The 24,538-nt window shown below is 37.6% G+C and overlaps 1 protein-coding gene across 3 annotated transcripts in view; it reads right to left on the bottom strand.

Moving 5' to 3' along the window:
- The window catches only part of LOC150096292 (caspase drICE-like), a 42,753-nt gene extending 18,601 nt beyond the window's left edge, over positions 1-24,152 (bottom strand). Inside the window, exons 1-2 of one of the 3 annotated variants that reach the window (XM_090409256.1) lie at positions 23,973-24,152; positions 7,046-7,204 (exon numbers count right to left, since the gene is read on the bottom strand). The gene's annotated coding sequence lies outside the window, so the exon portion shown is untranslated. The remainder of the gene's footprint in view (positions 1-7,045; positions 7,205-23,972) is intronic. The other 2 variants (XM_090409255.1, XM_090409254.1) reach the window with 2 other exon arrangements.
- Between the last annotated feature and the right edge of the window lie 386 nt (positions 24,153-24,538).

Genomic DNA, 24,538 nt, shown 5'->3' with positions numbered 1-24,538 from the left:
AATCAGCCTAATTTATATAAATATGATTGCATTAAATATCCCAAAATATGGGAAACACTACTTTGAGATTCAAGTTTACATCATTCTAGGCTGCCAACAAGTGTCCACAGAGGGCACCCCCCCCCAAGTTAGTTAGGACTCTCATCTTTCGTCCATGTATTTCACTTTGTTTTGTGTTGCCCCTGTGTGTGTGTGTGTGTGTGTGTGTGTGTGTGTGTGTGTGTGTGTGTGTGTGTGTGTGTGTGTGTGTGTGTGTGTGTGTGTGTGTGTGTGTGTGTGTGTGTGTGTGAGTGAGTGAGTGAGTGAGTGAGTGAGACGTATTACAAGTCTCATATTGTACTCCGTGATGATGTCTTATTGACTGAGATAAAATACTGGAAGAATTAAATATTATTTTTAATTCTTTCTTAGTGCTGTTTCACTCCATAAGCCTCTTATTTGAGCTTCTCCCAGCACTTAAGCCGTAACACACAGATTTGGACTTTTTTTTTGTACAAAAAAATTAATTTTTTGTACAAAATGATTAATTTTTCAAAAAATAAAAAATAAAATAATGTAAATTGCTTTTAAAAATTAAGTTTTAACTGGTTTAAAATAATTTCAAACCAGTATTATCAAGAGCACAAATATATTTTGTGCTCTGAGTCTGATTATTATATAGAAATGAGTGACACTGTCAGTGGTAGATGCAAATAAGCCACAACATATAAACATGTATTATGGAGAGATTTACCATTTTGTGTCTGGAGTGAGAACAAGATATTTTGTGATAGCAGAATTCTTAGATATGGCTGTAAGACATCATTTAACTAATGAATTCAGATGGCAAGCCATCATAGAGGCTAGCAGAAGGTTGCATGTGAGTCATTCCATGGTTTGCAGACTGTGGAATCAATTCTAACAGTCACAAACAGCATCCCAGAGATGCAGTGAAGGAAAGCTACAGGCTATAACCATAATGGATGACTGATATCTCAAATTATCTGCTCTCTGATAAAGGAGTGCTACCCTGAATCTGACCTCGCACTGGCTATGGGAACATTTGAAACTGGCCAGGCTCCATGTCAACAGGACCTAAGACCAATGGGAGTTGATATTATTACGGGTAATTCCAAGGAGTCCATAGACTCATCGAGGGAGGCCCTAACATGTCAAGAACAACTATCTGACATTCACACAGTATCTATCATATTTCGCCTTGAACTCATTTACAGTCATGGTACCCACAACAGACTCTGGCAGCTTATTCCACTCATTCACCACTCTCCAAGTAAAAAACCTAGCTCTAACACCCTTGCTAACCACACTCTGCTCAGCTTCCATGTATGGCCCCTAGTCCAACCACCACCAGTCCTATTCTCAAAAATATCTTCTGAATTAATCTTATAGAAACCCTTCAGTAATTTGAATGTCTCAATCATATCACCTCTTTTCCACCTATTAACCAATTTCTGCAACCCACAACTCTTCAACCTGTTCTCATAAGGTTCATTCTATAGACCTGCTATCATCTTGGTCACTCGTCTTTGGATCCTCTCCACCTCCTCCCCATCAAGAAGAAACCCTGGTGCCCATATCTGGGCACAGTAGTCTTATCAAGGCTCGATACAGAGGAACAATAACTTGTTTGTCTCTGCTTGTTAAAGTATTTTTCAGCAAACAAGTGATTTGATGAGCTGATTTAGTACTTTTGCGATGTGCCCCCTAAACTTCAACTCCCTATCCACAAACACTCCCAAATCCCTGGCATTGTCAATCTCCTGGAGTACAGTTCCACTGATGTGATATACTGCTGCTAATCTTTTCACTCCAAAATGCATAACCTTACATTTTGCCACATTAAATTGACATCCATTCTCCTTAGCCCAGTACTCCAAACTATCCAAAATATCCTGCAAAATTCGGACATCCTGTGCACTCACTATTGCTCTACCCAACTTTGCATCATCAGCAAACAAATGAACAGTTCCTCTCAGATCCTTTCCTATAATGTTAATGAATAAATTGAACAGTAGTGGTCCAAGAACAGAACCCTGCAGCACACCACTAGTCACAGGCCCTCTTTTGGACTCTACTCCTGAATAAACCACTCTCTGATATCTCTCCATCAACCACCCTCCTATCCATCTCACCAACCCTATATCCATCCCCATATGCTGCGGTTTACTGATTAGAATTCCATGTGGTATCCTGTCAAAGGCCTTAGCAAGGTCCAGCAGAATCACTGTAAACCCATTACCCTTATCCAGTTCAGCCATCACTGTGTTATAAAACATGAGCAAGTTACTGAGGCATGATCTACCCTTCACAAAACCATGCTGTTCCCCATACAGTATCCAATCCTGTATTTACCTCTTGACTATTTTCCCCAAGACCTTGACATCGACTCCTGATATGCTATGCTGATCGGTTGGTAATTTACAACAGCAGTCTTGGAGTCTCCTTTATGCAGTGGAACTATTTCCCCCCCCTCTTTCCACCCCCTTGGGACTAACCCAGGCCTGAGACTCAAATTAAACAAAATGGTCAAGGGTACTGACAATTCTTTAGCCACTTTATGTACGACACAAGCTTATATATCATCCAATCCCACAGATGTATTGACATTGAGGTTTTGTAATAGACTATTCACTTCCACCTCATTTACCACAATTCCCGTATAAGCTGTTAATTCTTTCATTCCTGCAATGTCACCACCTGGATGATATACTCTTGCAAAGTGCTCACTCAGTAATTCCACTATATCAACTGATTCGGTCACCTCCCTACCATCGGCATTCTTTAAAATCATTCTGCCGTATACATTTTTTCTTGGGATTCTCTTTAGCCTTCATGGCTAATGTTCTTTCATAATCCGTTTTTGCTTTTGTTACCACACTCGTTACCCTTCTCGCCTGCGCTTTATACCGTTCATGTGCCTGCCGGTTACCTTTCTCCTTAAATCCCCTCCACAGTTGTTTATTTTTTTGCAGCTCAAGCTTAATGGTGTTATTCATCCATTTAACCCCTACTTGATTTATTTTCGGACTCTAGGTATACAGTCAGCCATTGCCTCCTGCAAACACTTCTTAACCACCTCCCATGCACTATCAACATCCAGCCCTTTGCAGTTTTACATGCCATGGCATTGAACCAATCAAACTCCTAAGCTTGTCATACTTACCAGCCCGATAATTCCACATGTACACTGTCTTAATTGTAAATTCCACCTTTAGCCACCTCTCTAGTCAAGACCCTATGATCACTCTCACCAATTGGTGGCAACGTGGTCATATTCATTACAGCCAAATTCTCAGATGCAATTACTAGGTCAAGCACTCTCTGATCCATTACATGCTGTCTCAGATAGTTATCCCTTAATAACCGCATAAAATCCAATTCCTTCCATATTGTCTACAGACAGGCCCGATTTGCTTGATAAAGCAAATACCAGCTGTGATCTGATCTGGAAAGAATCAGGGACATGTTATCATGTGATTTTGTAATATCTGTGAAAGGGACACTTATGTAGAAGTAGTGTGATGGTTTGGGGAGGCATCGCGTGAGGTGGACACACTGACCTGTATGTGCTTCTTAGAATGAATGAATGAATGAATCACCAACTTATAGAGATGAGATCCTGGACCTCATATTTGTTCATATGTAGGTGTGATAGAGAAAACGTTTATCCTACAAGACGATAATACTTGTCATTGTGAGGCAAAGCTTGTGGACCAATATCTTTAAGAAGAGACTATCATACATATGAACTGATCAGCCAAATCTCCTGAGTTTAAGCCTATTGAGGATGTCTGGGATGTTCTAGACAGAGTTGAGAACAGCAACACGTTTCCCCTAAGCTTTGAGGGACTTAGGAGAGCTTTTCAGGAGCAATGGTTGTTTTTACCAACTGAACTCCTGGACACCATTATTAACAATATGAAACCAGTGTGATTGCTATGATGGGTGACAACATTCCTTATCAAGACACTTTAACAATGTTATTTTGACCATAGTTTTCATGTACTCATTTGTTACAGAATTAAACTATTTATTTACAATTTTTGTGGGTGTTTTGCATCTCACATACCACTTTTCACCAAATTGCATAAAAATTCATAATACAGTTTACGAGTTATTGTGATCTTCTTCTTCTTCTTCTTCTTATTATTATTATTATTCAGGCCTACATGGAGTCAAAAGACTCATCATGGGAGGTCCTTCCTAGGAAACATAAAGTCTATTATACCACTCCTTAAACTCATTGACCATTCTTGCTCTCACCACTCTATCAGGCAATGCATTACATGGTTAAACCACCCTCCATGCAAAGAAACCATTCCTCACCCTCTTCCTCACAGCTTCTTTTTATACTTGTCATCACTCCTTCCCGCTGTTCCACCAAGCTAAAGAACTTTCCAGTGTCAACCTTGTAACTACCTCTCAACAGTTTAAAAGTCTTAATCATATCACCTCTTTTTCTTATATCTACCAAACTCTGCAGTCCACATTCCCTCAGGTCAATCCTCATAACTAATATTGTACAGTCCTGAAACCATTTTTGTTATCCACCTCTGTACCCTTTCCACAGTTAATTTATCCTCTTCAAATCCTGGGACCAAATTTGAGAACAATAGTCTAAGTGTGGTCTGATCAGGGTCTTATACCTCTGAAGATCAGCGTCCTTCTCAGTACTGCAGCAATCCTCTGGGTTACCTTCACCACCTTTGCAATATGTTCCCTGAATTTCAGGTTTCTATCAATCATCACCCCTGGATCTCGGGTCTCCCCTACTTCCTCCAGTACAGCTCCTCCAATCGAGTATGCAGCCTCCCATCGATGTATCCCAAACTTCAAGACTTTACATTTTGCTGCATTAAACTGACAGCCCAATTCATTTGTCCATCTGTCTAGTTTATTCAAATCCTCTTGCAGGGCTGCCACATCTCCACTATGGCTAATAACCCTTCCTAGCTTCACATCATCTGCAAACAACTGAATATCCCCTTGCAATCCACTGACAACGTCATTGATATAAAGATTAAACAATACAGGTCCCAGTACTGAGCCCTGTGGGACCCCACTTGCAACCTTCTGCCAGCTTGATATTGCCCCATCATATACAACTCTCTGATACCTATCAGACAGCCAATCCTGAATCCAGTTGACTAACCCGATATCTAAACCCATGTGCTGCAACTTAAATATCAGCTTATATACAGAATATGAGTGAAGGTTTGAATGATGAATGTAGGAATGGGAGAAAAAATATAATATATAAGAAATGGTGAAAGATAAGAAAACTAGTGGGACTGCTTTCATGAAAAAATAGCATGCTTATGCAGTTTTTTCACAGGATAAAACATAAGCTAGGGTGACTAGAAAAATATCCAGCAAGCAAGGGGGGGGGGGGGTATATTAATGAGTGAAAAAGAGAGAGTAATGTAAAAAGTAAGATGCCAAGAAATTATATTTTCGGTTTAATCCTTTATCCAAGTGTAAGCAAACAAAGTTTGCACGTGAAGTAATGTGGAGTTGCCAGTCATGAATAACTTCATGACTGGTAACTCATATCTAATGACTAGACTTAGAGGCTAATGACTTCACATCCTTAAAATCCCATAATGCAAAGTACATGACCTTATGGACATGTATAATGCTATGTATAATGTATAATACTATGCTTTATGGAAAGGGTCACCACCCAGACCAGTTGTGACCTTTATTGAGGTCTCATCAATGGCAGCCAGACCTAGAAGTGATACCAAGGTTAGCCTCTCTACCGGCCGAGGTGGATGAAATAGTGAGACAACTTGCACTTCTTATCCATGTTATTCAATAGGTGTTACAGAATCATATCCAGATTTATCTGGATGTACACATACGCCCTGGCCAGTTGGGGTATTAAAGTAACGCAGAAGTCATATTTCCAGAAATGGAGTAATTCCAGAAATGCAATATGATTTCTGCATTACTTCAACCTTGGTATCACTTCTGGGTCTGTATATGTCTGTAAGGATATGTGTTTTGGATATTGCTATTGTATTTTTGTCTGTCACTGCATGTATTCTCTATCCAGTTCTGTCTATTTTATGGGATGAGAAATCCTTCTATCTCCATATGAAACCAGTTAACTCATCATCATCATCAAATTCCTGACATGTACCCTCAAGGGTGTACAATTTTCCTCCAAATCAGTCTGTTACTTGTCAAGACTCCAACATTATCAGATCTTATATTTCTATTGTCTAAGGCACTGTGTACCGTATCAATCCACCTATATCTTGGTCTTCCTCTGGGTCGTTTTGCTGCCAACCTGGCAGAGACTAATCTTTCCTCGCCCATTCTGTTTAAATGACCATACCACCTGAGATTAGCTCTGCTAACGCATTCCTGCATGCTGACAATGTCAAGTTCTTTCCTAATATCCTCATTTTTAATATGATATTGCCATTGATGCCATCTTCATGCCTCTAATCTTTCTCAGGACTCTTATATCTGCATCTAGTCTTTGGTCAAGTGTTTTGCTTCTGACCCAGCTCTCAGATCCATAGGTTAAAACTGGTTTGAACACTGTCTTGTATACAGCTAATTTAATGTTCCGACTAATTTCTCTCTTATTCCATATGAATTTATTCAATTGACTTCCTACTATACCAGCTTTATTGATTCTGTTGTCTATTTCCATATTTAATTTACCATCTTCAGTAAAAATCGTGCCTAAGTAGCTGAAATGTTTTACTTGTTCCACAGGTTCCCCGTTCACAAAACAGTTGATATTTTCAACAATTCTACCTATTTTCATTGTCTTTTTAATGCTGACCTTTCATACCATATCTATTACAACAGTTATTCAATTTAGTCAAGGAACCTTGCAGACTCGTAGCGGATTTATTGATAAATATAACAACGTCCGCATAAAGCAAAGAGCTGACATTAACATCTCCAATTTTGATATCAACCCTTCAGTTAATCCCTTACAAAAGTTGATCTCCTAGACAAGATTCAAGCTGGGACCTAAGATACAAACAGCATCTTATACAGCTACTGAGAAACAATTACTTACAATTACCTCAACATCTAAGAACATCATGTGAGAGAAGAGACTCGGGATTTGAAAGTGCTAGATCTGGTGACAGCATCAGAAAATTTGTCCATCATGAAGATAATCACTTTGCTTCTAATTGGCAAGGGAGTGATCGTACATTCTTGACCTGGAAAGTGCCTATGCATGTAAAATATCTAGTTAGAAGTGGCATATGTGGAACTACAAAGTGATTATAACAAAACTTGGAAGGCAACGTGGAGCAGTGCTATGGCTAAAGAAACTGCATTAAAAGAAAGTAGTAATGCATGGGAAATGGCCAAGAGACATTTATGAAAAGTAAGTAACAGATTACATACCTAGAGTTAGGAAGATAAATGATGTGGGAGTTAAATATCCATTTCCCATGCATTACTAATGTCCTTTCTTTGCAGTTTCTTTAGCCATAAGTTCCACATTACTGTTTAGGTTTTGTTGCTTCTGCTTAATTATAAGTAGCATGATTAAACAGGAGAAGCAGAGGAAGCAAATATTATGGAGAGTATATAAGGAGAAAAGTGACCAGCAGGTTCATGAGTAGTACAATGCAAATAGAAGAATGATGAATAGCATGGTGGAGGAAGGCAGAATCCAATTCAGAGACAAAATTAGCCACTCAGACCAAAGGAAATACCAAAGTGTTATCATCCAGGTGGAGATAATCTAGACTGATGTGACAGGGATCAGTACGAGAATACAGGTAAATGAATTAGGAGGGGTTTCGGATCATTATTAACTTCTAGTGAGAACCATCCGCACGGTTAGCCTAGTGGCTGTGCGCTTTGCAACCATATGACTGGGGAAGGAGTGTCCCAGGTTCAATTCCCGTCGAAGACGTGAGGAATTTGAGTATCTTCCTCAGCCATAGTCAAGTTAGCTGGTCTTGGGCGCAGGCAATAGGATTTTTTCAGCCAGTTTATCTGGCGTTTTTCATCCCGCAGGCAGGCAAACTGGCCTCATGACCACACACGGATCTACAGCCATAAATACTTAACCTCCATGAGGGGGCTGAACTTGCCCCAATAGAGACGGGGAAGAAAAGGGAGGAAACTCTATATGAATAAATAAATAAGTGAAAACCATGAACATCAACTATTTAGCGACTACCAGAACAGATTCTGCCAGTAATAGATCCACAGCAGATCTTGCCTACATTATCTGTCTCTGGACATGTGTTTCTTGAAATAGATGTTGTGTTGACACTGGGGAGTTCTTTCGCTTGGTTGAACAGCGGGAAGGAGTGATGACAAGAGGCCATCCCTGGAAGTTACAAAAGGAAACTGTGAGTAAGAGGGTGAGGAGTGGTTTCTTTGCATGGAGGGTGGTTGAACCATGGAATGCATTGCCTGATGGAGTGATGAGAGCGAGAACGGTCAATGAGTTTAAGGAGTGGTATGATAGACTTTGTGTTTCTTAGGAAGAACCTCCCACGATGAGTCTTTTGACTCCATGGAGGCCTGAATAATAATAATAATAATAATGTCCAGAGAAAGGTTTCAAGAAACCTATGTTGTTGCACTTGATGTTTTTCAGGGCATTTGATAATCTGGCACTGAGGACCTCTCAGCAAACTTCCATCTTATGATCTGCTTTCTAGCCTTTTTAACTGGATCATCAATTTTCTCTCATGTTTTGGGACTTGTTATTTCACTTGCCTCTTCCTTATATACATTAATTAATATATCACTATCCTCAAACCCTAACCACAGTTTTTCTGATAATAGCACTCTCCATCTTCCTACTCATACAACAAGCCTTATAGCATTCAAACATCTCAAGCTTCAAGATCCTCTACAACCAGTGCCTTAAACTTGATCTCAATATCTTCAGTGGCGTAATAACAAAAAATCACTTTCGTTGCTTCCAAAACATAATTTGGTGTTTTTTTTTCTTCCAAAAAAACCTTAGTTCTTCCCTCTTTTACTTTGATAACCATCCAAGATTAGATTTCTCTTCTTAGACTGACACTTACTCCTAGTCCTTCCTTGCTCATAGCATGCTCAGCTTCCAAAAAAACCTCGCATTCTTTTTCACTTATTACATCACTTTTCATTTGGTCTCTGTACATATTCCATATCTGCCCAAAATTGGAATACTTTATCACATTTGGGGTTGTGCATAATCACCATACTACCTTTCTCCTGACTCCTGCTATGCAGAACACTGATTTGTTATAAGCATTGCAGCTTATTATGTGGGAAGAAAAAAAAAAGGGGGGGTGCTGTTTAAGTCTCAGCACTAGCAGAGTCTTAAAGGAGATAGCTTCGTTACATAAAGAGGATTCAAGACAAAGGTAGCAAATTATACATCTGGGTAACTGTTTAAAACAAGAATATGATTTCTTGTATAATTTATTTTCTGTCCAAGCAAACAAACAAACAAACAAACAAAAAAAAAAAAACTTGATGGAGCTAGAGAACAATTAGTAGCTTGAGAGTGGCAGTTCAGATTTTGGAAAAGTAGGGCAGAATTTGGAAATATATCAATATGAAGAAGATACACTATGGGGGAACAGCATGGCTTTATGAAGGAAGACTTTTGTCTTTGTAATTTACTCACTTTCTACATAAAGAGATGGTTGTGTTGGATAAGACATTACTTTTCATTTACACCATGATCCTGCTATACTTCCCAAAGATATTCAGTAAGACACTGCAAAGTACACTATTACTTAAGTTGGAACAAACAGGGATGAATATGAAGCTAGTGACATGGAGAAAAGGGTGCTGGGTACTCTCTGGACAGACATCAGAGAATACTAAGTGGTGGAGTTGAATCAAAGAGAAGACAGGTGACCAGTGACATACCACAGCACTCCATACTTGGACAGCTGCTGTTCATTTGTACTTATTATGTAATGATTTGAATGTGGAATATTTAGTTGTTTTCTGATGATGCTAAACTGGAGAGGAGAAGTTGTGCGTTATAACTTTAATAGTTAAAGTTATAATGCAGGGATTCTGCAAAGAGATTTGAACAGACAGCATGGGATAAAAATAATGGTTGCCAGTTTAATGTGGCAAAATGTAATGATATGTGCTTTCAGGTGGAGATTGTAAGATGTGTATTATTTTCATGGGATTGCACTGCAGGAAACTGATTTAGCTAGACATTTCAGGATGATGGTGGACAGGAAGTCGAAGTTTAAAAGATCACAAAAGCAGTAAAATAACTCAGATGATTATTCGAATGTTGAGAGATATACTAACATGCAGGGATAATGAGTTTATTATCTCCACATTTATAAGGGTTTGACACGATCACATCTAGAATGTGCGTACATTTCGTCTTCTGGATCTGTTGAGAATGTGGACGTGAAGGAGATGATTCTGAGGATAGACTGGATTACAAAGTTTAGCTGATAAGTGGGAAAGAGAAGATATGACAGAAACATAAAAGTTACTAAAAGATTTCAGAGTAGCTGCTACAGAAATTTTTAAATATATGATTGTACAGGAGAGGTTATCTCTGGAAGGTGTGTAAGAATGCAATTACCAAGAGCATGTGCAGTGGATTTTTTTGTGTAGAGAGTAGTGAATGAGCAGAATGGACTGCCAGAGGGATCATGAGTGTTCTCTATTAATGAGTCTAAGGAGAGGTATGATAGGATTGTAATTAGTGTGGGCCTTCTGTGATGAGTCTTTGTACTCAATGAATATAACTGTGTAATAAAAATTATGGGTAGTATTTTTTTGATAATAGACAGATATGATTATGCTCAGTTTTTTGTGTATACATAGTCTACCTGCAAGAGATATTAAAACCAACAAAAACAAGACCTAATGAAATTTTCCTTCTTTCTTCTAATGCTCATCGTAAACATTTGAACTACTGCTTTTTCTGAAACAATTATTTAAACAAAATACATTGTGCTTTTCAAGCTCTCCAGAACTTTAACAGCTTCAATTAAATTTGGTGGCAGAGAAACAGGAGCTGAATCAGATAGATCACTACTTCCACTTGATTCAACTTGATTCAGTAAATGCTGCCATGCTCGAAAAGCAGCCAAATGGGCATATTGAACAGGAGCTGGTATTGATATGCTTCGGGTACAGCGAGCATATATGTGACACAAACAATATGTTAACTTTTGCAGTTCATCTGCAGTGAAATTATTATCATCCCATAAAACTGTATAATGAGATGGTCTGCTTGTTCCTTGAATGCCAAAATGACTACAGAGAAAAAAATCAAAATTAACAGGATGAGTGACAAATAAAAATAAAAAAAATAATAAAAAAAGATAATAAAAAAAAAATAAAAAAATAAAAAAAAAGACAGATATGCTTTTACCATATGGTAAAATGTTGCCTATTTCATCCTCTCCCACTCTCAGTTAAAAAGAAAGATACTATGACCTTTTTTCTTGACCGCTAGTATTAATAAATTAAAGACTTAATTCCGTATGTTAGTCAAGTAAACAATTGTTTAATATCCGACATGTTTCACTGACTAATATCTGTCAGCATTTTCAGGGATACACTGGTAAGCAATGGAAAGTAACAAAAACTAGGAAACTAACCGACAATTCTAAAAATTACATAAAGTTATCACTGTGCGTGATACAATACATGTGTCGCAAGTACAACATTTTATTTGTTGAGATATTTGTGTAATTTTCATGAAAGTTCATTTCTTTTTGGTTAAATGATCTAATAAGAGTTTTCCATATATCTGGTAGGATTAGGCCTTGATTCTTATTTAAGTTACCTGTTGAATGGGCGACTGTAGCAGCTGCTTTGAATGTTCTGAAATGGTAGTTCTCTTCTATGTAGGGCATATGACTCATATCCCATTCAATATTATGGTTGATAGAGGCAAAGTGGGAAGAAAGTCCTGATATATCTTGTCTGTTATTCCTTACATAGCCTATGTGTTCTTTCTTTCTTGTTTCAAAACTTCTAGATGTCTGTCCGATGTAATTGATGCCGCATGAACAGGATATGCTGTAAACTCCAGAGTATTTGTAGAAAGGATGGCTATCTTTCGGGGATCTTATAAACTTTTGAATGGTCTCCATAGGTTTGAAGGTTACTCTGATATTATATGGTTTTAGAAGAAGAGCTAATTTTTTGGATATGGTACTAACAAATGGAATTGTTATAGAGCTGATGCATTGGGTTTCATCTCGTTGTCTTTGTGGTATGTCATTGAAGAGAATCTTGTTGATGAGTCTTGTAGGGTAGCCATTTAGGGATAGATCTCTGGATATTTTCATTAATTTTTCTTGTAAGTCGCCAGGGTCTGTGGTACACTGTATAGCTCTTTTTTTAAGCATATGGATAATGCTGAGTTTCTGGGATATATGGTGAGACAAGTCGAAATAAAGGTATCATCCAGTGATGGTAGGTTTTCTATATACTGACAAGTTTATGCTATTTTTACTTTGTTTCTTAATAAGGACATCTAGGAATGGAAGTTTATTATCTTTTTTTCTAGTTCCAATGTGAACTTGATAGTGTTGTGGAAGCAATTAATTTTGTTTAGATAATCCATTAATTCTTCTTTTTTGTGATTCCAAATGATGAAGATGTCGTCAACATACCTAAACCATGTAGTTGGTTTAGGGGTAATTTGGGATAAAATTTGAGTTTCCAAATTTTCTAATAGGTCGGCACAAGAAGGAGAGAGAGGGCTACCCATGGTTAATCCAGTGGTTTGTAGTAGGTTTTTTGCCATGTAAAATAATTCGAAGTTAAACAATGCTTGAACAACTTGGTGATGTTTGGTGGGAATAAATAAAATAAATAAACAAATAAAACGTTGTACTTGCAACGCGCGTATTGTATCATGCATAGTGATAACTTTATATAATTTTTAGAATTATCAGTTAGTTTCCTAGTTTTTGTTGCTTTGCATTGCTTACCAGTGTATCCCTGAAAATGCTGACAGATATTAGTCAGTGAAACATGTCGGATATTAAACAATTATTTACTTGACTAACATACCGAAAGATATACTATTTCTTTATGTCATTTCTGTTATCTTAGGCACTCTCATATTGCATCTACCAAATAAAGTATGTTTTGCATATATGTTAATGTAAGTTGGATTAAAATGTGCACTGTTGGAAGAGATAGAGAGAATCTTACTATTGAGCTATAGATGATTCTTGATGATTTCTGCAAGCAGTACCTATTGTTGCTGTGGAAAGAATTCACATGCATCCAAAGCAAACAAAACTATTTTATTTGAAGAGAGAATATTAATGACAGGAAGGTTTATATTCAGAGAAGCATGATAAGTAAATTATTTATTTAAATTTATGCATGATAAAAGAAAAACAATATGTGAGTGACTATAAAAAAAAAAGGATTCCTTTCCAACAAGTGAAAAGGATTCAGGTTTATAAAGATTTTCCTTGGAACAGAGCTTAATAAAATATTTACATAAGATAATTTCATACAAAACTGGCATTGATCAATTTTTTGAGGGGGGGGGGGAATATCTTGGACAGCAATTTCAACTAAAACATTTTGATTTATAAAAAACACCACAGGACATGCAAACATAAGGGAAAAAAAAGATAACCCAGCATAAGGAAATAGTTACTGTGGTGGATTAAGAGAAATTTTGTTTTATTATTTATTTTTCTGTATTTTTGATATTTTTGAAATTTATTTTTTATGTAATCTAAATATGTTAACTATTCTGCCAATCAGACCAGAGCTGATTACTTGTTTTGAAATAACTCCAAACGAAACAGCTCTTAAGAGAACACTTTATTAGGACTAGTATATTTAGGATCCTCAATAAAGTTGTGTTCTCATCTCGGTTATAGTATAAACATAGCTATATTTAGTTGCAAAAAAGCAAAAATGATACGAAATTATACTAAGTAATAAACTCAGTTTTATTTTTATATGTAACTCTCACTCATGAAATGTTGCATGTTGGTATCATGAGTGGGCTAAGAGTAAGGAAATCTGGAAGCCTGCTTTAAAATGATGGACAGAATTCTGTCAATCCACCCCAAGCTTCCAATAAGCAAAGTAGTGATCTCACACTGGGAAATTAAATTCACATCTCATCTAAAGACATTCATAAACATCCATGCCTGCAGTGAATATGAATCCACAGCCTAGCAGAAATGGTACTCACTCAGCCAACCTGGCAACAATGTGGACAAGAATGACCCTACTGTGATAATGAATAACATAACTATAAAAGAGTACTGTTTATACACTGAACTAATCACAAAATCCTAAATGACAGCATATACACATAGGTAGGTTGAATTATGATCAACGTGTTTGAACACCTTAAAACTAATAATTAATAGGATGAACACTTGGACAGAAGAGCATAACAACCACTTATTTCATGAACATACAAATTTCTCCAGATTCATATATCAGGTGTTTTGTTTTACCCAATCACAATCACAAATGGAATCAATAGGACTTTACATTTGGCATGTGATGTGCATTATATGCCAAAGAAAAACTTACACTATTGTTGATAGTGCATTGAAAGAGAAAGTGATTTAAGAAAAATCAGCTAATGCCTTTTATTTCCTTATGGGGAATAGGCAAGACCAATTTTAGTACTATCTAGCTTTTAGAGACTGACTAGGCAGTTCAATCTCCACCAGTAGCCAAACAGAAAGTGATAAATATTTACAATTTTCAGTAGGATAAAATATTACATTGACAGGAAAAATATCCACAGAAGTTTTAAAATGAAATAAAGTTGAGAGAGATGCTTAAAGGTCAAAGCTGTATAACTGAGAGGAGACCTCCACATAGCCTTTAAAGGAATGAGGAGAACCAACCAGGACTTCTGACCTAATGTCCAATCCTCACCTTCTCATGGTGCATCCTGTTAGGTATCTATCTGGATACTGAATAAATGAGGATGGGCTGGCAATTTGGGGATTTAGCCGACCAAATTGTATTCTTATTAACTTAAACCAAAATATAAAATGACGGTACAACATGACAGAATTTCATGCTGACTGGGGTGCAACCCCGTTAAACAACGCCCCCCATTGTTTTTGTCAGGGAATCAGGGTGAACAGCGAAAAGTCAGCTACTGGAACAAATCCTAAAACACACCCTAACTCAACATCACCAGAGTTCCAGATCAGTACTATCAACATAAGAAGCCTGAATAGCAAAGAAATGAAGCTAGCTGAGGAATTAGATAAGTACCAGATCGGCATAATAAGGGTGACTGAAACAAAAAAGACAAAAACTGGTGAGATCTTTCTGAGCAATAAATACAAAATGTTATATTCAGGCAATGACAATCAACGAAAAGAAGGAGTAGCCATAGTATTCAACACTAAATACAAGGATAATCTTCTTGAATGGCAGGCAGTCTGAAGTAGAGTGATGTGGGCAAATATCAGAATGGGAAACTGGACAGTGAGACTTGTGCCTATGGTCCCACAGAAGGTTCTGCTAAGGTAGAAGTGGAGGAATTTTTTGAGGCTTTAGAGAAAGCAACTGACAATGAAAAAGGAAAAGTTGGTCCTCAGTTGGGGATCTAAATAGCAGAGCAGGAAATGATTGTCAGACATACAAAAATATTTTGGGAAAATTTGGGGAAAAGAGCAAAGCCTAATAATAAAGGCAAATACCTATTATTATTATTATTATTATTATTATTATTATTATTATTATTACCCCAAGACATCATGGAGTCAAAGACTCATCTGGGAGGTCCTTTTATCACACACACACACAGCTCATCATACCGTGCCTTGAACACATTCAAACTCCTTCAGACACCACACTCTCAGGCAAGGCATTCCAATCATTCACAACTCTGCACGAAAAAACCTGCCTCTCACTCCCCTACTCACACCCCATTTATACAGTTTCCAGGGATGACCTCTGGTTCTCCCCCGATCTCCCACCATTTTCTGTAGAACCTCTCCAGCATTGATCCTATAACAACCCCTTAATAACCTGCAGGTCTCTATCATATCTCCCCTCTTTCTTCTGTCCACCAGACTCTGCAAGTTGCATCTTCTCGATCTTTCCTCATACTCAATATTCCAGAGGTCAGAAACTACCTTAGTCAGTCACCTTTGGACCCTTTCCAACATCTCTTCATCCTTCTGAAAACCAGCTGACTAAATCTGGGCACAATAGTCCATGTGTGGCCTAATCAAAGCCTTATACAACGGAACAAGAATCTCCCTACTTCTACACGTCAATGTCCTCCACATCATTTCCAGAAGCCTTTGTGTTGTCTTCACAATTTTGACTATATGTCCCCTAAATTTCAGATCCTTATCCACTATCACCCTCAGATCTATTATTTCTTTCTCCTCCAACGATATATCCTCACCAAACATAAATTCTGCATCCCATCTTTGTTTTCCAAATTTTAACTGTTGGATTTCTGCTCAGGACATGGACTAGCTATTACTAACACCATGTTCCAACATAAAAATGTGCACAAATTCACATGGAGAGAAGAGGCAAGGAATAAGAAAAATCTCATTGACTATGTTATTGTCAATAGTGATGTTTTCTCCCTGGTGAAGGACACCCGAGTATACAAAGGATTTGAAATTTGAAGTGATCACTATTTAGTCTTGAGCAGGATAAAATTGATCATATTCAATTTTTCATATGAAATTTCATTTCATATGAAAGAAAAAACAGATTATCTTTCTCCATCTATAGAAAACCAACAAACACAGGAAGATTTCTACACACTACTTCACATCACCACTCCAAGCAAAAAAAATAGGCCTAATAAAAACCTTAAGGGATAAAGCGTACAACATCCCCAGTACAGAAGAAAAACAGAAAGAAGAAATACAATACTTAACACAGATCCTACAACTCAATGGTTTCAATCACTATTTAGTCTTGAACAGGATAAAACTGAATTTCATGTTGAAAAGAATAGCATGTAAGAAAGTTTTAAAGCAAATAAAAGTTGAGCAGCTCTCAGATGTGAACTGTAGACTAAAATACACAAAGCTTATTGAAGAAAAAATGAAAGAGTTTGAGAACAGGAACCGAACCTTGGAAATTCAGTGGCAAGCCTTGAAGAAAACACTGATTGATTCAGCCAGAGAGGCATGTGGTGAGGTTGTCTGCAAGGATAGAAAAATCAGGACTCCATGGTGGACACAGGAAGTTAAAGAGGTAGTGAAGGAAAAGAAGAAAGCATATCAAAAGTTCCTGGCAAATAAGTCAGCTTGTGCTCTTAGAGAATTCAGAGCGAAATGTAAGAAAGCTAAAGACTGTGTAAAACTAGCTAACTAAATCATGGGAAGACTTTGGTAAGAACACAGAAAATAAATATCAAGAAGGTGGCAAGATTTGGAGGTGGTTGAAGAAACTCAAAAATAGAAATCTTTTTCTATTTCTGAGAAAATAGAAATAGAAATTTTTTTCTCCAGTTTTCATGTTTCATGAAAACTGGAGAAAAAGATATCCCTGAAGTATGGAGTAATTCGAAAAATGGCTAAATGAAACAAGCAGTGATAGCACAATGGTAGAAAACTCTCAACAGGTATGCAATCAGGAATATATCTTGATACATGAAGTAGAAAAAGCCATGAACGGCCTGAAATGTTGAAAGGCAGCAGGAGTAGATGATATTCGACCAGAAATGCTGAAGTATGGAGGCATAAGTCTTAGAGTGGCTGCACTACATAGTTCAGAAAGCCTGGACAGAGGGACGATTTCTAGATGACTGGAGTAGCACTTTCATAGTACCCATATATAAAAAGGGAAATAAAACTGAATGTGAGAATGACAGAGGTATTTCTCTACTCAGTGTTACTGGTAAGATTTATGCAAGTATACTTGAGAAGGATTGAAGAAGAAAAGCTTGGTGAAGAACAAGTTGGATTCAGGCCAAATAGAGGCTGTAAGGATCAGATTTTCACTTTACAACAAATAGTTGAGAAATCATGGGAATATCACAAAGATCTGCATTCAAGTTTTGTAGATCTGGAAAAGGCACATGACAAGGTGTCAGGAGAGATTCAAAAATGCTACAGTTATATGATGTCCATGGAGAATTATATCAAGCAATACTTAGTCTTTATTTGAACTGTAAGTCAGCAGTTAGAATTGTTCACTTACATCAATCAGAATTGTTTCAGATGTAAGTATAGGAAGATGGTTTAATGTTAAATCTGGTGTCAGACAAGGTTTCACATTATCCCCGCTGATGTACATTATCCCCTTATTCATTATCTATGTGGATCACATTATGAAGGAAAGTGGTATTAATCCCGATATCAAAATGAGATGTTAATCTCAGCTCTCTGCTTTATGCAGATGATTTTTTTATTATTATTATTATTTAGGCCTCCATGGAGTCAAAAGACTCATTGTGGGCGGTCCTTCCTAAGAACATAAAGTCTGTCAAGACTCATCAAGGGGAGGTCCCCCCCTAAGAAACACAAAATCTATCATACCACTCCTTAAACTCATTGACCGTTCTCGCTCTCACCACTCAATCAGGCAATGCATTCCACGGTTCAACCACCCTCCACACAAAGAAACCACTCCTCACCCTCTTGCTCACAGTTTCCTTTTGTAACTTCCAGGGATGGCCTCTTGTCATCACTCCTTCCCGCTGTTCAACAAGCGAAAGAACTCTCCAGTGTCAACCCTGTAACCACCTCTCAACAGTTTAAAAGTCTCGATCATATCACCTCTCCTTCTTCTATCCACCAAACTCTGCAGTCCACATTCCCTCAGACGATCTTCATAACTATCCTTGTAGAGTCCTGAAACCATCTTTGTATCCTTTTCTCAGTTAATTTATCCCCTTCAAATCCTGGGGACCAAATCTGAGAGCAATAGTCCAAGTGTGGTCTGATCAGGGTCTTATACAACGGAATGATAACTGTTTTATCTCTGCAGGTCAGCGTACTTCTCATTATTGCAACGATCCTCTGTGTTACCTTCCCCATTTTGCAATATGTCCCCTAAACTTCAGGTTTCTATCAATCATCAATCCCAGATCTCTTTTCTCCACTACTTCCTCCATTATAACTCCTCCCATAGAGTATGCAGCAACCCATCGATGTTTCCCAAACCTCAAGACCTTACATTTTGCTGCATTAAACTGCCACCCCCATTCATTTGCCCATCTATCTAGCTTATTCAAATCCTCTTGCAGGGCTACCGCATCTGCACTATTACTAATAATCCTTCCCAGCTTCGCATCATCCGCAAACAACTGAATATCCCCTTGCAATCCACTAGCAATGTCATTGATATAAAGGTTAAATAATATAGGTCCTAGTACTGAGCCCTGTGGGACTCCACTTGTAACCCTCTGCCTCCTTGAAACTGCTCCACCATACACAACTCTCTGATACCTATCAGACAACCAATCCTGAATCCAGTTGACCAATCTGACATCCAGACCCATGTGCTGCAACTTAAATATCAGCTTATCATGTGGCACCCTGTCAAATGCCTTTGCTAAGTCCAAGAAAATTGCAGTATATGCCTTTCCCTCATCTAATGTTCTTGTAACTTTATTATAAAAGGCTAGCATATTGCTAAAACAAGAGCACCCTTTCACAAATCCATGTTGACTCTCACAGATAACATTATCCTCATCTGCCCAATGCTGTATATGGTCCCTCACTACTTTCTCCAAGATCTTAACAACTACTGATGACACACAGACTGGCCTATAATTAGACACTTCCAGTCTGTTACCACCCTTATGCAATGAAACTATCTTACTATCTTACCTTCCTTCCATTCCCTGGACACCTTTGCCGAAGCCAGACTTTCATTGAAAAGCCAGGTTAAAGGCACTGTCAGTTCCCTAGCACATTCAAAACTCGTGGTGAAATACTATCCAGTCCCTAAGCTTTACTGACATCCTGAAACACACTCTCCTCCTGTACCTCTAAACCTCGAACCAGCCATATCCCTCTAGCATTAAAACTGACTCCTCTAGGATGAAATACTCCAATAAAGTGTTCATTGAACAATTCCACTATGTCCTCTGCATCAGTCACTCTATTCCCACATTTTTTATCCCACAATATCATTCTTCCACAGTCATTTCTCATCCTACTGGCCACTTAGCTAAAAAAGTCCCTAGGATTTTCTTTGGATCTTAGGGCCAATCTCCTCTCATATTCCAGTTTCACTTTCCTTACCACACTAGTCACTCTTCTGGCCTGTGTCTTATATTCTTCATGCATCCTCTCTTCACCTGTCTCCTTATATCTCTTCCTTAGCCTCTTTTTCGCATGCAATTCCTGTTTAATATTGTTTGTCATCCACTTTACTCCAAATTGTGTCCTCTTCTTCACTCATGGTATACAACTTACCATTGCTGCTAACAAATATTCTTTCACAATTTCCCACGCACTGATGATATCCCAGCCTTCCAATTCCTCCCTCCATGAAACTTCCCGAAGTTGACGTCTAAGACTATTATAATCACCTGCATTATAATTCCAAATAAGTTCCCATCTCTTTGATACTCCTGCATGTCTATTCATTTTCCAAGTCAAAACCTTCTAAATATTCTAAACAAATCTGTTAGAAGTCTGCAAGATTCCCTGACTAAATTTCATAACTGTTGTAACAGATATTGTATGAAGGTCAGCAATAACAACACAAAGACAATGAAAATAGGCAAAAGCAATGAAAATGTCAACTGTATTGTAAATAGAGAACCTATAGAACAAGTAAAACATTTTAGCTACTTGGGCGATTTTTAGTGAAGATGGTAAATTAAATATGGAAATGGACAACAGAATCAACAAAGTATGGTAGGAAGTCAACTGAATAAATTTATATGGAATAAGAAAGAAATTCTCGGTAACTCGGGTTTTTCATCCCTCAAAACAGGCAAACCGGTCCCATGAGCGTGTGCGCACACACACACACACGCGCACGCGCACGCACACACACACACACACACACACACACACACACACACACGGCTACAGTCATAAAATATACCATGGCAAGGAATGCAACGGGAAACCACCTAGCTCATAATTCTTTCCCTAGTATGGTAGCATATAGTTACCCCCACCAGCCGTATGGCTGAGGGAATATAATAGAATAGTATAGCTTTGAAGCAATAGTATAGAAAGAGAGAAACAGTCAAAACATTAAATTAGCTATATACGAGACAGTGTTCAAACTAATTTTAACTTATGGATCTGAGAGCTGGGTCAGAAGTAAAAAGTAAAGACTAGAGACTGCAGATGAGAGTCCTGAGAAAGATTCGGAGCATGAACAGATGGCATCATTGGCAATATCATATTAAAAATGCAGATATTAGAAAAGAACTTGACATTGTCAGCATCCAGGAATATGTTAGCAGAGCTAATCTCAGGTGGTATGGTCACTTAAACAGAATGGGAGAGGAAAAATTATCAAAACAAGTGTTCTCTACCAGGTTGGCAGGAAAAAGAACCAGAGGAAGACCAAAATATAGGTGGATTGATACTGTAAAAAGTACCTTAGAAGATAGAAATATAAGATCTGATAATGTTGGAGTGTTAACAGACTGATTTGGAGGAAAATTGTAGATAGAAAGTTAGTAATGATGTAAATTTTTCATGTAGTACTATCATATCCTGTATGTCCCACGAGGGTACATGGCAGGAATTTGATCATGATGATGATGATAAAGTTGAGAAGCTTTCAGAAGGGAACTGAACCATGGAATGCATTGCCTGATGGAGTTGTGAGACTACTCATGTAGAGGCTTAAGTGCTGTGAGGACATCATGTTGGAGGCTTAATGGATTTTTTACAACACTCACAGCACTTTCCTCTCCAATGGCTACAGCGATCACAGTATCAAAAAAATAATCAACTCCTCCCCCATTCCCTGTCCTTCTCGTCAACAAGATTTTAAAAATGCCATCACCATACCCTACATCCGTGGCACATCCGAAAAAATATCCAAGATACTAAAACAGTACAACCTACACACAGCATATAACAAAGTACCCTGTTCCTGTAAGCTGGCGTACCTTGGACAGACAGGCAGATCAGCATCCATCCGTCTAGAGGAACACAAGTCTTACATCTTCAAACACAACTATGGCCATTCAGGCATGGCTGACCATGTTTTGGACACCACCCACAGGGTATCATGGAAGAAAACCACCATGCTCCACCACAGCAAATTCAAGAAAGAGAGACTTTTCTTAGAAGCAGCAGCAGCTCTCAAAAACCAACCAAATCTCAATAAATACGATTGCATTAAGCTTCCGAAGATTTGGGAAACACTCATCACCAGAGTTCCCACCTTACATTCCAGGCCACCTACTACTGCCCTTAGAGGGCGCTCTACCTAGATAGGACTTTAGTGTCACCCACATGGTTGGGCTTAGTATTGTTTGTTATTTGTGTATATGTTACATTAATAGTTTTTGTAATCCCTGTAGATGTCCTAGTGACTAGGACGAAATATAGGAAGTATTAAATTCTATTTTAATTCTTTTTGAGTGTTGTAAAAAATCCATTAAGCCTCCAACATGAGGAGTGGTGAGAGTGAGAACGGTCAATGAGTTTAAGGAGTGGTATGATAGATTTATGTTTCTCAGGGGGGACCTCCCCCTCGATGAGTCTTGATAGACTTTGTGTTTCTTAGGAAGGACCTCCCACGATGAGTCTTTTGACTCCATGGAGGCCTGAATAATAATAATAATAATAAATATCTGTTGAAAAGCTCAGAATGGAAGAAAGAATCGGAGGTGGTAAAAGGAATTAGAGGTGATAAAGGTGACATGAACAATGAAGAGAATGATATTCTTGATGTTTCAGAAAAACTACTTTGAAAAATTATTAAATGAGATCAGCAGTAGTAACAGAAAACTGTTGGAAGAAGAAATGCAGTTATGAGTACATTTCAGTATTATAAAAAGTTTCAGAACTCTGAAATGTTGAAAGGCAGCTAGAAATATGATAATCAATTAGAAATGCTCAAATATCAAGGTATAATAGTTCTGGAGTGGTTAAATGCATAATTCAGGTCGAATGGGAGAGCCAAATTCTGGATTATTGCAATGCAGCTCTCATCTAATAATACTGTCCCCACTCTCAAACTGTCAGTGTTGTAGGTCCGCTTTGACAAGGCTTGTAAATGTCTTTATGTGGTAGACAGTTTTGTCTTTTGATGTGACTTGGAAAAAAAAAAGTACTGTGACTGGTCTCTAAAGCAAGGAGATCAGATTTTCCTTAATCTTATCCCACTGCATTAAATGCGGTGTGTTCACAGTTTTTTTTTTTTTTTTTTGTGAACTGGATTAAAAAAAAAAAAGAAGGAATAATACAAGGGGTAGACAAGTGGAAAACAAAAATAAATGCATGAATCTGTATAAGACCTATGTGAGCAATGAGAACACAGTAAGAAAAGTAGCAGAAGGAAAATTTTGGAGTGGAACACGCCATGTTCATATCAAACAGGGGTGTCGGGACAAACTTTTACCTAAAAATAAACAGTCAAGAAATCATACAAATATCGGGTTCCGTATTTAAGTTTTGCAGATGTGGAACGGGCATATGATACGGTGCCAAGAGAAAAGCTGTTCAAAAATGCTACAAATATATGTTGTAAGTTGTAGTAGAAATTAAATTTTGATCTAAAATCAATGGTAAGGTAAGAGTGCACATTATCATCACTATTCATATAATTCATTCCGTTTGCAAAAATCCTGTTTAACATCAAACATAGAAGTTTTTTCAGTCATGCTCTGTCTTAATAATAATATTGTCATTAAGACATATATTGTTATATTACTTTGACATATATAATTGTTTATTGTTTATATTCTGCTTGGTTACATTCTTTTTTTATGTTACAATAACAGTATTATGTACGCTTTGTGCTCATATCTCCCTATAATCTTTTCACAGTGTTTGGGTATTTATGGTTAGGAAAATTCAGTATGTCAAGTATTCTTAGGAGGAAAACTGTATATTTACTTGAGTCAAGATTCTTGAGTAGTATAGTAGGATGAATATGAGAAGAAAAAAAAACGATTAGTTTAATTGATATTCAGCAACAGTTACTTATTATTTTGTAATTTCCATTTAAAAAAGTATCATCACTTAAATAAAACGTTCGATTTTATTTTCAAACAAAGCGAACACAGTTCAACAGTATTGCCCACTATAAAACTAGATGGCACCACTGATCTATAAATAATATTTAAATTTTTATTATTTTGATATGAGCATCTACATGGAGGCATAAGACACATAGCAGGAGACCCAAATTGTCCACAAAATATCTATCATACCTCTTCTTGAACTCGTTGACAGACGAAGCACTCACAACTGAGGCAACGCATTCCATTTATTCACCACTCCCCAAGCGAAAAATCTAGTCCTCGTGTTAACATTGTTAACCTCACTTTTACCTAATTTCCAGATGACCTCTTGTTCTTCCACTGCTATCTCACTGCTGAAATATTTCCCCTGCATCAATCTTATAAAAACCTTTTAATAGCTGAAATTTTTCTATCATATCCCCCCTTCTCCTATCATCA

The sequence above is a fragment of the Typopeltis vanoorti genome, chromosome 19 (assembly GCF_054136105.1).
Source record: "Typopeltis vanoorti isolate ZY-2024b chromosome 19, IOZ_Tvanoo_1.0, whole genome shotgun sequence".
Lineage (NCBI taxonomy): Eukaryota > Metazoa > Arthropoda > Arachnida > Uropygi > Thelyphonidae > Typopeltis > Typopeltis vanoorti.
Note: the sequence above shows the minus strand (reverse complement) of the source record. Positions and strands in the feature narration are given on the sequence as shown.